The following is a 13077-nucleotide window of genomic DNA, read 5'->3' as shown; positions in this document are numbered from 1 at the left end:
GGAGAGCTGACACGATAAACCCAGGAGAGTTGAGACGATCAGGAACTCTGTAGTAGTAACGGAAGCAGCGGATAGGAATCAGCTGAGTGCAGGCACGATGAACACAGGAGAGTTGAAACGAACAGGAACTCTGTAGTAGTAATGGAGGCAGCGGATAGGAATCAGCTGAGTGCAGGCACGATGAACACAGGAGAGTTGAAGTGAACAGGAACTCTGTAGTAGTAACGGAGGCAGCGGATAGGAATCAGCTGAGTGCAGGCAAGATGAACACAGGAGAGTTGAAGTGAACAGGAACTCTGTAGTAGTAACGGAGGCAGCGGATAGGAATCAGCTGAGTGCAGGCACGATGAACACCGGAGAGTTGAAGTGAACAGGAACTCTGTAGTAGTAACGGAGGCAGCGGATAGGAATCAGCTGAGTGCAGACACGAGGAACACAGAAGAGTTGAAGTGGTCTGGAAACCACAATAGCAGTAAACAGGAATCAGCAGGAGCTGAATACACGAGGAACACAGGAACACCTTCAGAGGCTCATGGGGAATGAGACTCCAAGATCAGGCAACCAGGTAATGATCACAGGTGGTTTAAATAGGGAGGGTTGCCTGATCATCCAATCAATTAAAAGCAACAGGTACTGAAGGCTTGATAAGGACTGCACATGCGCAGACCCTCAGGATGGCGGACGGCCACGGTTCCTGAACACACGGGAAACGGCACTCACAGTCCGGTGAGTGACACAGTCCCATGTAATCTCTCTCCTTGATTACTGTAACCTCCTCTCTGGCCTACCCTAATCCTGCCTTGCCCCTCTTCAGTGCATCTTCAATGCTGCTGTCTGCCTTATTTTTCTCTCCTGATGCATCACAATCTTCAAAGCCCTCGCCCCCTCCCACATCTCCAACCTTATCTCTATCCACACCCTTTCCCACTGCCTTCGATCTGCCAGTGACCCGCGCCGCACTTCAAGCGTGCCCTCAAAACTTATTTTTTTATTGAAGCCTAACTCCTTTGCCTCAGCTATCACCTCCACTCCCCCCACTCTGTGCCACCCTATTTGTGTCTTTCCCTTCCATTTTGGATGTAAACTCTCAAAAGTAGACACCTTTTTTTTTTCTTTTTCTGCAATTGCAGCACCCTCTGTAACCTTTGACCTGCTTCCCTAGCCCTGTTTTCTTGAGCCCAGGCCTACTTCACGTTGGATATTACCATCACTCTCACTCACTGTCCCGTAAATAAAATAATTTACATTACCAAGTTATCTGTATAACTTATTAAAAAGTAGATGTATTGTCTTTGTATCAATAATTTGTTTTTATGTAATGTGATTGTTGCTGTCTGTGTATTGTATACTACTGTAAATTTCAGGTACGGTGCTACAAACCTCTGGCGGCCCTTTATAAAGAAAAAATAATAATATTGGGCATTATCACTGGCATTTTAGATCTTAGACACTATAGCTGTCATATTAGGTATACTTGCCAACCTTTGATAAGTTCCTTCCGGGAGATCCCAGGCAGAGGGACGTGGTTGGTGGGTGGGAGGGGCGTAGCGTGGTAATTTGTGTCATTTTTGCTTCGCCCGCCCCCCCCCCCCCCCCACGGTGAATCGCATCATTTTGAGGAGCAGATGTCCTATTTGCCTGCTCGCCCCAGAGAGAGATCTACCCGAATTTTGGGAGTCTCCCAGACATTGCGGGAGAGTTGGCAAGTATGGTATTAGGTCTTGTTGGGGAATTATGTTTAGCACACTATAACCTGATGGGCATTCTCAATGGACTCGGTGGCTTAGTGGTTAACACTGGGGTCATGAGTTCGATTTCTGACCATGTCCTTATCTGTGTGGAGTTTGTGTGTTCTCCCTGTGTTTGTGTGGGTGCTCCGGTTTCCTCCGACACTCCGAAAACATACTAGTAGGTTAATTGGCTGTTATCAAATTGACGTCTGTGTGTGTTTTAGGGAATTTAAACTGTAAGCTCCAAGGGGCAGGGACTCATGTGAGTGCATTTTCTGTCCAGCACTGCGGGATTAGTAGCGCTATATAAATTGATGATTGATGGATTATGCTTATGTTCAGGGCCGGACTGGGACTAAAAATCAGCCCTGGCATTTAAAGCACACAGGCCCATGTGTTGTGGGCCTCATGCACTATATTGTTGCACACTGATGCTGGGGTAATGTGCGTTGCTGGTGCAGTACAACATGATGTAGTATGAGTAAGTGTGTGTGTGTGGGGGGTATTTATTTATCCTAATGACCCGCAAACTTACATTATTAGTACCCCAATCACATCAATAAATTCCATAACAATACATTATTTGTACAAAAATTACAGCAGTAAATAACCCCCCACACACACACATACTACATCAATACCCACCCACATTACAGCAGACTGCATTACCCCCCCCCCCCACATTACAGCAACCAGCATCGCTCCCATTTTACAGCAACCGTTGTCACCTCCCACATTACAGCAACCGGCATCACCCCCCACATTACAGCAACCAGCATTACCCCCCCTCCCCCACATTACAGCAACCGTTGTCACCTCCCACATTACAGCAACCAGAATTACCCCCCCCCCCCACATTACAGCAACCAGCATCACTCCCACATTACAGCAACCGTCGTCACCCCCCACATTACAGCAACCAGCATCACTCCCCACATTACAGCAACCAGCATCACCCCCCACATTACAGCAATACTCTCTCCTACTTATTAGCAATACTAAGCCCCAAACACACTACAACATTGCTACCACTACGTCACCCCATACTACAGCAATACCACATATTATACAGGCGCCACTGTAGGAAACCAATGTTTTGCTATTTTCAAATCTCCCACAAAATAGAAACAACAGAATACTTACACACATATAGGTAACAGGTACCCTTTTCCCTCAATTAAATAGTAATGACAGAATTTTCATGAATCATTCCACATGAGATAAAACTCTAATAAATATATCAGAAATAATATAACTATTGAACGATCATTTGAACCCACACGGCCGCATTTAATGTATTTCCATCTACAGCAAACTGTCAGAGAAAAATATTTTTTTTACTACAGTAACTGGATATGCGTCTTTTCTATTCATTTTAAATAACACAGTATATAAATTAAGGGGGATAAAGGAGGTGGGTGAGATATAATTGGATGTGATTCATCAGTTTGATTAGATAGGAAACATTTAGATTATTTACCTGGAGACATCTACCCCCTTGACTCACAGGCAGGGCCGACAAGAGGAATTTTGGGCCCCGGTACAGCAACTTCTTTGGGCTCCCATCATATTCAACAATGAGAGACTTGCCTTTGGCAGAAGTTCATATTATGCCACACCATAGTGCCCCCAGCTCATCGCAGTGCCCTCAGGTCATATTATGGCATAGTAGTGCCCCCAAATCATATATCATACAGAAGTGCCCCCGAATCATATTATGCCACAATAGTGCCCACAAATCATATTATGCCACAATAGTGCCCACAAATTACATTATGCCGTACAGTAGTGCCCCCAAATAACAGTAAGCCTTAGAGTAGTGCCCCCAAATAGCAGTATGCCATAGTAGTGCCCCAAATCAATAGTAGTGACCAGACAAAAACTCATTCACAAATAAAAATTGGTACAGCATATCAGATACTCAGAGTGTGAGTCCCAGGAGCAGCTTAATACCCCATTTATAATGCAAAGAAAAATAGATATATTGACACAATCACAGATAAAATGTATGACAAGCAGCGTTTTTTCCTCTTAATTAAAAATCTCTGTACAGATAAATATGCAAGAAATATTACAGCGCAATAATGAGCAATACATAGTGTTTTAAACATCATTGGATACACAGTAGTGCCCCCAGTTCAAGAAAGGATGGTGAAAAACACATTGGACACAAGAAAATATATGAACTTACCTGATTATGGCATCCTGTGTTCTGTTCTTCTACTGGGCGCGCTGGGCGAGGAGGGATCAGCAGCTGTCAGCTCACACAGCCAGTCGGGAGCAGCGGCCGAGGGCAGTGGTCGAAGTGGAAATTTAGAAGTGGGGTTATAGAAAATATACCTGAATGGAGTATGAAGGCTTGATTATTTTTTTATTTTTTTTAACACTTGTCCCCTCTGTGCATTCCCATTCTTCATTACTACTTGTGTTTTATGATGGCTGCATCCCTGACATTCCCATTCTTAAGATGTCTCTCCCTTTACACTTTCTTTTAGCTATGCTCTGGCACCATCTTACCCTTTGTCCCTCTCACCCCTCTTCCAGCACCCCCTTTCCCCTGGCTCTGTCACTCCTCTTCCAGTACCCCTTTTCCCCCTGGCTCTGTCACCCCTCTTCCTGCACCCCTTTTTCCCCCTGGCTCTGTCACCCCTCTTCCTGCACCCCTTTCCCCCTGTTTGTCACCACTCTTCCTGCACCCCTTTTCCCCCTGGCTCTGTCACCCCTCTTCCTGCACCCCCTTTCCCCCTGGCTCTGTCACCCCTCTTCCTGCACCCCTTTTCCCCCTGGCTCTGTAACCACACTTCCTGCATCCCTTTTCCCCCTGGCTCTCACCCCTCTTCCAGCACCCCCTTTTCCCCCTGGCTCTCACCCCTCTTCCAGCACCCCCTTTTCCCCCTGGCTCTCACCTCTCTTCCAGCACCCCCTTTTCCCCCTGGCTCTATCACCCCTCTTCCAGCACCCGTTTTCCCCCTGGCTCTCTCACCCCTCTTCCAGCACCCCTTTTCCCCCTGGCTCTCTCACCCTCTTCCACCACCCCCTTTTACCCCTGGCTCGCACCCCTTTTCCTCCTGGCTCTCACCCCTCTTCCAGCACCCTTTTTCCCCTGGCTCTCACCCCTCTTCCAGCACCCCTTTTCCCCCTGGCTCTCTGTCCTCTTCCTGCACTCATTCCATCCTGGCTCTCTCACACTCCTAAAAACCCCCCTCCTTGCAAAAATTGTGGCACCCCCCCCCCCGCGACCCCCCCCCCCCTTGCAAAAATCGCGTCCCTCTGCAAACTGTGTCCACATTACAGGGCATAGTGGAGAGTGATCCATCGCGCAACGGAGGTGGCTGGTTCCTGAGGAGGAGCCAGCCATCAGAAAGCCAGGGGAAGTGTCGGGCCGGCCCATCTAGCCATCGGCCCTTCTGGCATTTGCCAGAAGTGCCAGATGGCCAGTCCGGCCCTGCTTATGTTATATAAGGTTTAATTTGTGTAAATTTCTTATTCTTGAACACAGATCCTCAGTGGCTGCCCTCCCTGGGCACTGTCATTAGTAAGAGGAAAGTTATCATTGAGATTCTGGTCTAGTCCAAAGATGAAGATTTATAGCTATACTACATGGCATGATCTGTCAAATGTTTGTTTTCTTTTATGTACACCTCTTTATGGATGGGTACATATATAATTCTAGTGACTACAGTTCAGAGGCAAAAATATATTATAGGTGATAATCTGTTTTATTTATTAATGCTTCATTCATGTTGATCAAGTATATACTAGAATATAAACTAGATGTCAACTCTATTATCAGTGGAGGATACAGAGATGTGCATATCATAATGAACACAATAAAAATATACTCCTTTGAATTATATCAATATTATTTTCACACTCATTTTAAAGAGATGCAATTCATTCTCTATCCACTTGATGGCAATAGCAGGTCAAATACCGTAAAATAGTATTAGACATAATAGCTGAAAGAGAGCTTGATGTCAGTTGCATAGCTCAAGGCCCCTGGATGTTGGTGCCCCTACCCTGATTTGCAGAAGTACAAACACTGCTGGTTTTCTTTGTTAAAAGCTGTCATTTTGTGGAAGCAGACCCTTTAAAGTTATTTAAAAAGTAGGAACTATGTCAGAGGAGTAACTAGCAGTCGCCAACCTACAGTGCAAATCTTTCTTTTGGGGAGGATTTGGCGATGCGTTTCTAATCACCGCTCCAGCAGCCCCCGCTCCGCTATTCTGAGCATGTGCAGGGGTCAGGAAGTGCACGATTGAGCCCTGTTTTGGGCTTTCAATTCCATTACATGGTGGCCGGGGCTACGCTTTGCTTGCCCCAGCCACCATGCATGCCCAGCAGAGCAGTGGATTACACATTGCTTGACCTCCCTCAACGCGACACAACAGCAGTTTGGCTGCTGGGATTATGTTAAATAAAGTGCAATAAGCACAAATGCATGCCTCATGACTGTCCCAGTTAGGTGGGAGAGTTCCAATTTGAGGGGAGTTTCCCACCCTCCCAACAGTCTGCATATTTGTCTCAAACATCAAGCAACCATGTGTCACTTTGCTTATTTACAAATTCAAATTAGACACCTCTTCGCTCCTTAATTGGCGGCACCAGACATCTCCCACTCCATTAAATCACTTTATGCGGGTCTATCCCAGTCCCGTGTGTGTGGAGGGGGGGGGGGGGGGGGGCTTGAAAGCACAGGGTACTACTGGTATAGCTCTATGGATACTATTGACATCTATAACTGTTTTGTGGGTACTGTTAAAATTACATGTATGGGTACTGCTGAGTCAACTATATGGGCACTACTGATATAATGACATTTCTGAATGCTGGAGAAATGGTGCTGCTGTACCAGTATCATGCATAATATACAGTCTGTACCAGAGGTGTCATCCTAAGCAAAAGCTCTAATGTTATGTCAGGACAAAATGGTGAGCATTACAGGAAGTTGCATGCACACAAAATAGTGGTCATGGTACTCCTGATACGTGGAAGTGGTTTTAATTCATGGTAAGCAATGAAAATGAACATGTTGAAACTTTTATTAGTTTTAATAACATCTTAATGTATATAAAATAAAGTGGATGTATGTACAGCAGGTGAAATAAGTATTGAACACATAAACATTTTTCTCAGTAAATATATATTTAATGTGGCTATTGTAATGAAATTTGCAACAAATGTCATCAACAACCCTTGCACTCCACACATGCAAAAAAAATCAAGCCAGAGATGTCTATACTGGTGTGGGGAATGTTTTACTGGCACACATTAGGCCCCTTAACACAAATTGAGCATTGTTTAAATGCCACACCCTACCTAAGTCATACTTGCCAACTCTCCCGAAATGTTCGGGAGACTCCCGAAATTCGGGTCGGTCTCACAGACTTCCAGGAGAGCCGACAAATCTCCATACCAAAATGACGCGATTTGTGGTGAATAGCGGCATTTTGGCCCCGCCCCTGCGGAAACACCGATATTTTCATAGTGGGGCAGGGCCATAATAACGCGTTTGCCCGCGCCCCGCCCCCTCCAGTCACACCCCTCTCCTGGAAACAAGTTTCCGAAAGTAGGCAAGTATGACCTAAGTATTGTCGCTGGCTATGTGCATCCCTTTATGGCCACCCTTCATCTAATGGCTTTTTCCTGCGAGATAATGACTCATGTCACAAAGCACTTGTAATCTCAAACTGGTTACACAAACATGATGAGTTTAATGTACTCCAATGGCCTCCATAGTCACCTCAATCCAATAAAGTACCTTTTGAGATGTGTCGGAACAGGAACTGAGCAGCGTGATTGTGCAGTTCATATATTTGCAGTAGCTGATGCCATCATGTCAACACGAACCATAATCTCTAAGTTAACAACACCTTGTTGAATCTAGGCCATGAAGAATTCAAACTGTTTTGGGGGCAGAGGGGGGTCCTGCCCAGTACTAGAAAGGTATACCGAATAGTGGCCACTGAGTATATGTATATACACACACATTGTTTATTACTGTGACTGCTGTTATGATCTAAATGCCATATGAAATTAACAGCAGACAAACTTTTTTAATATTAATATAATTAGAGTTCAACACCTTTATCCTGAAGAGTAAGCCCCCAAATTACTAGGTTTAGATAGTTCAATTAAATATTGTGAACTTTTGAACACCAAAGAACAACAACAACAAGTACCTGCTCTGCCATTTACTTGGCAAGGAGAGGACATATATGAATGAACAGTGCAACAACTGATGAAATACTTCAACTCTCTCATCCCTCCTGTAATGCTTCCTCACACTGACACTGAATTTTGGAGTCCCTATTATGCTGCTGCAGAACCTCAATCTCCCACAGCTTTTCAATGCCATCTGGTTGAGTTGTTTTTTTTGGGGTTTTTTTTAAATTTTGTTTTGATTTTGTAATTGTCATCAACAAGATTCGGGGGCAGTTCTTTAAATTGTCCACGAACAACAGATGTATGTTACCTGCTCAACACCCAGCAACCCCCACTGCAAGAACCTGTAATGTTGATTATAGGAGCATTGATATCATATATACTATTACAAGTAATTGAAGTTGTAATTAATACCGCTTTCATACTGCCGCCCCGGCAATATCCCGGGTTTTTCAAGCCGGGTTTTTGCCAGAGCTCGGAGCGTCCCAGCTCAGAAACACCATTCATACTGCACCTCGGACCCGGGAATTTCCCGGGTTGACCCCATTCATACTGCACAAGTCTGTGCCTTGGCAATTTGTGGGAGTCATCACCAGAGCAGTTTTCATTGGCTGAAAAATGGTGATACACAATATAATAATACAATAATGAATAAAGGATACCTCCAATTGGCTTATATATTTAGTCGTACTAGTCTAGGAGGGCTTTCTGAAAGGCATAAAGAGACTGGTTAACATATATTTAAGGGAAGGTTGTAGGAGCTTTTAAAGCTAGGCATTGCATATTTCAATGATTACACCAAAAGACTAGACTTCTAGATGGAAAATTAATGGCCTCTTTTTGGCAAGCATAAAATGAATGAGAAATGCCTAATTCCAAATCCTCCAGAGACAGGCAGACAGCCAATCAGCTTGTTTTCTGTGCAACCCGGGTTGATAAACCCGGGTTGCACCATTCATAGTGCAGGCAACCTGGGTCCGACCCGGGAATTACCCCTCGATAAATCTCGGGTTGAAGACCCGGGTTTTTAGACCCGGGATTTTTGACTTGTACCATTCATACTGCACCAAGACCCGGGTCGTTTAGCTCGCCCCGGCAAAAACCCGGGATTTTGGTGCATGGGGTATTAGAACAATCGAAATTATTTTTTGGGAAAACCTAAGCGGAAAATAAGTAACCTGCTAGTTTTCCGTTATAAGGTACAAGAGAAGTGGTGGTATACTCTTGTCGATACCCAAAGAAGAACAACAAGGGCGGCTGTGATTCACCCCGGTAGCCAAAAAATTACCAGTGCTTTACCCTGGCTCACTCTAACCTGATCATATCACTGGTCTGCACCTAACAAAGTGTTGATGCTAATGCTCAGGGCTTTTGTTATTTAGCTGGTATACACACAAGACATAATAAGTATATAATTTGCTTGGCACATGGGTTTATTACTTGTTTATTACTTGTTAATACTTGTTCGGTTATCTCCATCTCAGGATGGCGATAACGGAACAAAATAATTGAATTTTTTTTTGGGGAATATCTACACAATTTTAATGCTTTCTGTACATTTTTTTTTTCAATTTGTAACACTTTTTTTTTTGTTACATTTTTTTTTTGTCAAATGGAATTGAAAGTTCCACTTTGGGCTTTCAGTTCTACTGCTCATGTGCAAGGTTGCTAAACCCGCTCGCATATGCAAATACCCAGAAACTGAACAGTATCATTGTAGCAGCAGAGCATTGCTGGAAAGACTTTGCAGTGACAAGTGATTTTTTTATCGCCACATTTCAATAAATAGGCGCCACAGAGAAGACTGATTTTATAAACCAATTCCGAAACCCACATAAAGCTTTGCCATTTAATACAAATTGAAATGATTTAAATTATTCTACAATAACAACTCTATGACTAGCATGCAGTTGACAAATGGAGACCAAAAGAGAGAAGCATACAGTCTTACAGTGTATATATTACAGAAATACTGTATGACGCTCTGTCCCACATAATACAATAAACATCCGCTCAATAATTGACACAGCATCAGAAGTGGAGTGAATATGCAGCCTTTTGTTTCTAATTCTTTAACAGTTAATCTTAAGGGGAGGGATGCACCAGGCAAACAATTGTCGCCGCAGGCCACATATACTGTGTTGATGAAAAAAAATAGAAGGGTCATGTCCTCAGTGCCCAATCCAAACCTTTTCCAGGACCAACAATAAGATTTAACTCATAAACGCAACCAAGAGGCCATTTCACACCTTTACTTTGCCACTGTTCAGAAGAAAAAGTTTTTAATAGTAGACATAGAAAAAAAAGTGCAGATAGTCGACATTTCAGTTACATACAGAGACCTGTGTCAAGATCATATATATATATATATATATATATATATATATATATGTATATTATCTGATTCCCACATAATTATCCATTCTAGGAATGAACTGAATGCTTCAAATAACTTACAAGATATAGCACACATCATGGGAAAGCATCTGTCCATAAAAGATTGCCATTCAAATTTAGACCCAGCAAATGGAAACAAGATAGATGTATGAGGAGCAATTGCAAAGTTTCTTCTGCATCTGCTTTGGCCAGTAATGTTCCCGTCCCACACCTTAACCTTCTGCTACAACTTCATTTCTTGACCATCTTTGGACCGTTGTGCCCCTTCTTTGCTAGACTACAACCTGTGTGCCACTCCAGGGAGGGCAGTCAAATGGACCCTCAGAATGACCATTTCAATGAAAATACTTAAATCTCGTGTTTCCATCTGAAGTATACCTTAGTGGCTAAAGAAACGAGCTGCCAATGACAAGGTTGTGACAGAGTAATGGCCTGATCTTGTATATATGGTCCAAGAAAGTTCATGGTCCTGTGACTATCTGGTACGCAGTTTTTATTTACCTAGGGTTGCATGTTGCACATGTGTGCTACATTTTTCACCTTTGGGTTTACTACCTGTTTTAGCACTCTGTCTCCTGGTGGAGGACTATCTCTGGTTTCTGGTGCAATTTTTCTATATAACAATACTGCACTATGTTATTTTTTGTTCTGTTTTTTCTACATTGTCGTTATGTCTGATGGAGACTGAGAGGGACTACCTCTGAAGAGGAAACCTCCATATGATCTTTACTTCTTGAATACATCCTTATGGTACACAGTTATTACATCTTCCCAACACCACATTTGTGATATTACACATTGGGGCGCCCTACTTGTTTTTTCTGTTGCAGCATTTTCGTTATCCGGATTAACCATCTGGCCACAAGTATCCTGAGGCTGCCGCTCTCAACTGAGCCAAGTGTTGTTTTATGGGACTGATCCTTCAATACTGGACTTTATATACTATCTATACCAGTTGTTTATCTAAATTGTATTTACGTTGTGGTAATTAGCGCCATCATATATATCTCTTTTTGCTTGTTATATATATATATATATATATATATATATATATATATATATATATATATATATATATATATATATTATCTGATTCCCACATAATTATCCATTCTAGGAATGAACTGGATGCTTCAAATAACTTACAAGATATAGCACACATCATGGGAAAGCATCTGTCCATAAAAGATTGCCATTCAAATTTAGACCCAGCAAATGGAAACAAGATAGATGTATGAGGAGCAATTGCAAAGTTTCTTCTGCATCTGCTTTGGCCAGTAATGTTCCCGTCCCACACCTTAACCTTCTGCTACAACTTCATTTCTTGACCATCTTTGGATCGTTGTGCCCCTTCTTTGCTAGACTACAACCTGTGTGCCACTCCAGGGAGGGCAGTCAAATGGACCCTCAGAATGACCATTTCAATGAAAATACTTAAATCTTTTCCCTTTGAATGTCTGCTGCATCTTCTGCCTCAACTTGAGCGGTAATAACGCACATCCCTTTGTCATTTGTATTCACCCACAATGCATTTCTTAAGGTGCTAGTGCTGCTACCAGTTGCGAGCTGCAGTCTCTCGCTTGTGCTGAGTGCTGCCCAGATTGAAGGGATCATAACACAGCTGTTATTTTAGGCCGCTGCTGCCCATCTCTATTTCCTTTGTCTCCCAGCAAGCTTACTTCATTCCTAGCATTAGGTAAAGTAGTCATATCTGTTTCAACAACTGCTGGAGACCTCCATGTGTGTGAAAAGAACATGTAATTATTTACGTCTCTCTTTCTCTAACCTTTTTCATCTGCCGACTCCTTAAACTGACTCTGCACCCTAGCTCCAAGACTGCAATGCTCACTCCCGACCCATTCTTTAGATGCGTCTTTGTTGCCCTGGACAGGTTATGGGTGTTTTGCGTCTTTACAGTATCTGAGCCCACGGATGCCTCAGACCCTTCCCTTGCCGGTGGTCTGCCCCACTTCCACTAAGGGCTTCCTCCACGCTGTCCCTGGTTCAGAGGCATTCCACACACCATAGGAGACACCCCACCTTCACTTCAACGCCTTCTTCATGTTGGCATGGTCCCCACATTCAATTTACCCAGTCCCATTGGGTTGGCAGAGGCCGCTCTTGCCGATTTCACCAGGCCTTGTTTATTAGATTCCCGACCTCCAGGGAACAGCCTTAATTACAGCCACTTTGGACTCTTCTCTTGAATTCGACTTTAACTTCCTCCATCGTCTACTGACTAGCCTCTGCTCCTGTTGCCATCACTCGTATGGTACCTGTAGAAATATACCTAATTACTGGGGGCAATATGTAGCCACTGCATGTTCTACCAGAAAGAGGTGGAATCTATATATGCCCTCTTATGCCAGGCATGATGCTGCTCACCCCATATTTTTCTCTCTCCTGTCTTACCTAATCGTGCAATATTTCCTTATAACTTGCTCAAGAGAAATCTCACTGTTTCTCTCCTGCCGAACCAAATTTCCCCATTCTCAAAACGGCAGCAGGACCTGCTATAGGCTCCCTGTTATGGTTTATGACCCAATTTCTAGCGAGGGCTTTATGTCACACACAAAACCATATTGGTATGCTAAACAGGGTATGGAATCCGGTGAGTGAACAGGAAAAGAATCCTATCCCAGTGTCCTATCACAATTAGGGAAATAGCTTAAAGCAACCCTGTTTATTTACTGTGAGTCTATCCAATGATTTTATTTTTCTTCTTTATAATCTTTCAATAGTCAGTACGTTATTCTTATGGTTTGCACTATAGTCTTGTATTATG

The 13077-nt window shown here is 43.3% G+C and overlaps 2 protein-coding genes across 4 annotated transcripts in view; both read left to right on the top strand.

Moving 5' to 3' along the window:
• The window catches only part of CCDC146 (coiled-coil domain containing 146), a 165922-nt gene that overhangs the window by 7281 nt on the left and 145564 nt on the right, over positions 1-13077 (top strand). The window lies entirely within an intron of this gene.
• LOC142152281 (N-acyl-phosphatidylethanolamine-hydrolyzing phospholipase D-like) overlaps positions 1-13077 on the top strand; it is a 386092-nt gene that overhangs the window by 342886 nt on the left and 30129 nt on the right. The gene's annotated exons all lie outside the window — the stretch shown is intronic.

This window comes from Mixophyes fleayi, chromosome 4 (genome assembly GCF_038048845.1).
Source record: "Mixophyes fleayi isolate aMixFle1 chromosome 4, aMixFle1.hap1, whole genome shotgun sequence".
In the NCBI taxonomy this organism is placed as follows: Eukaryota; Metazoa; Chordata; class Amphibia; order Anura; family Limnodynastidae; genus Mixophyes; species Mixophyes fleayi.
The sequence above is the reverse complement of the archived record's forward strand: the minus strand, read 5'-3'. Positions and strand labels throughout refer to the sequence as shown.